The following is a 2,500-nucleotide window of genomic DNA, read 5'->3' as shown; positions in this document are numbered from 1 at the left end:
TGGCCAAGATGCTGCATTAATAGGAGAGCCTCAGTGATTGGTTCCTGGTGTCCAGGCAGAGTTAATCGAGCGCCACTTTTCCTGTATACAATCCTCAGCGTCTCAGACTTGGCCGTCTGATTGGCTGACTGGCTCTCCGGAACGTTGTTGTGACCGCGGCGATGTTCCTGTTCTCCCCACAACGTTCCTGGTGCGATATAGCAACAAATTACCCCCATAAATCAACCCCAGACAATTATTGCAACCGTAATCTAATCAGGACTAAGCATTTCATTTACGGAGCCTTTATTTCCCAGGCCAAAGCCAAACGGTAGGTGGTAGGGGGAGGGGGGGGGGGGGCAGGGGGGGACGGGACGAATTGAATAAAAAACGTTTTCATTTCTCCAGTATGATAAAAGTTGTTTATCCCCCCCCCCCGGATCCCATTTGTTGGCTTCACCCCCGCATTGTGTGTTGGAGGAGAAAAAGCAGAGGTGAGGGAGAGAGAGGAGAAGGAGAAGCAGAAGGAGAAGGAGGAGGGGAGGGGAGGGGAGGGGGGGTCCTCTCCATGCCCCTGTGAATCTCATTCAGGAGCAGAAAGAAAACCCTTTTCACTGGGAGATTCACTTTAACAGTGTGAGGAGAATACAAATAAAAAACCCAGGAAACGAACAAACTGTCGACCTTGATCTCAAACCCCGAGTTCTCTCCTCCTCCCTCTCTCTCCTCCTCCCTCTCTCTCCTCTCTCTGAGTGCATTTCTTTACCACGCATGGTCTTCTTTTCTCAAACACATTCATACAGTCAACAGAAAGAACGCCTAGATATGATATAGCCCCTATATATCCACTAAACCCTATGCTGTTTTCAAGCCGATATGAAAGTCTTCCCATAAAACCACAGTATCACAATAAATAGAATGGAGGCCTAAATATAGTTCACATTCTCCAGGATAAGCCTACGCTGCGTAGCCAATATGACATTCTGCACACAAATAGAATGGAGGCCTGTATATAGCCTACATTTTCTAAAGCCTGTATATAGCCTATATTCTCTAAACCAGCCCTATGCATACTCTTAGCCACGATGACATCCTGCACCAACTGCTACAGTACCCCCGGGACCGGGCGTGTCCCCTGAACCTTGACCAGGAAGTAGAACTGTAATTGATTGATTGATGAGCAGGAAGGGGCGGGAGGCGGGCCTGTGGATCCTATGGGAACGGTCTATCGTGAATGACAAATGGATGCCAGGACCAGAGAAAGGACACATCATGTAAAACGGCTAACTCGATATCACCAGTGCAGTATGATGAATGGGCTCGAATAGATCACCATGTTTCAGATCTAATAGCTTTGTTTCCACTGTAAACAGTTTATCCAGGTCATAAGAACACAGCATGGTTGTGTGTTGCTCTATGGGCAGATATTATTCTTCTATTAGACAAATTATGTTTTAATTTCCTAATGTCTTAACTCAGGCCACAGTACAGGGGCAGATCTGATTCACGACACGTCTTCTCTAAATCAATGAGGCGTCATAAAAATGTTAGAATGTGTTTCCAGAACCATCTAACACTGCCTCGTATAACACACAGAAGAAATGGAGCCCGAAACGACTCAACTAAAGCCTGGGTACTAAACAGCCTTCCTTTGCCTCCCAGAAGACTACAACCAGAAGACTACAACCCGAAGACTACAACCAGAAGGCTACAACCAGGAGACTACAAGCAGAAGACTACAACCCGAAGACTACAACCAGAAGGCTACAACCAGGAGACTACAAGCAGAAGACAACAACCCGAAGACTACTACCAGAACACTACAACTAGAAGACTACAACCAGAAGACTACAACCAGGAGACTAAAACCAGAAGACTACAGCCAGAAGACTACTACCAGAAGACTACAACCAGGAGACTAAAACCAGGACTAAAACCAGGACAAAAACCAGGAGTCACAAACACAGTCCTGACTGAATGACAGTCACAGTGGCACCTAAATGGTTTCAGTGTATTAACTCATTCAGTGCCAAGGGTGAATAAAGTCGCCGAAATGGTCAACATTCTAGAGTGCCAAGGATGAGTTTATTCACCAAAAACACATAAATGGTGATGCTTCTTTTTGTAGCCAATCAGAGTATTGTCGCTAGGTAAACACCACATCAAACACTTGGCACTCTAGGTGTGGGTGAGTGTTCTGGAATTCCTTGGCAGTTAGTGTGTTAAACCCAGCTGTAAAACACTCTTTTACACGCCTGACTGACTGAGTAACTTCTGACAGAGATTAATGATTAGACACGTTCAAACGTTGAGTGAATGACCAACCGACAAAGCTTCCACAGAGGGTGGGAGAGGATGTGAGGGTTTCCCATTGATAAACCACCACCGCCAACAGAGCTCAGAAGCCTGTGGTATTGTTGCTACTGTACGGCAGCTCCTGATGGATGTAAACACTGAGAGAAGTCTCTAACGCTAACACCTCCTGCAGCTGAATGATGAAGTAGCTGTGGTGTTGGTGGAA

The 2,500-nt window shown here is 46.2% G+C and overlaps 1 protein-coding gene across 2 annotated transcripts in view; it reads right to left on the bottom strand.

Annotated features, from left to right (window-relative positions):
* sema6a (sema domain, transmembrane domain (TM), and cytoplasmic domain, (semaphorin) 6A) overlaps positions 1-2,500 on the bottom strand; it is a 94,736-nt gene that overhangs the window by 53,692 nt on the left and 38,544 nt on the right. The gene's annotated exons all lie outside the window — the stretch shown is intronic.

This window comes from Argentina silus (assembly GCF_951799395.1).
Source record: "Argentina silus genome assembly, chromosome: 7".
Classification (NCBI taxonomy): domain Eukaryota; kingdom Metazoa; phylum Chordata; class Actinopteri; order Argentiniformes; family Argentinidae; genus Argentina; species Argentina silus.
The sequence above is the reverse complement of the archived record's forward strand: the minus strand, read 5'-3'. Positions and strand labels throughout refer to the sequence as shown.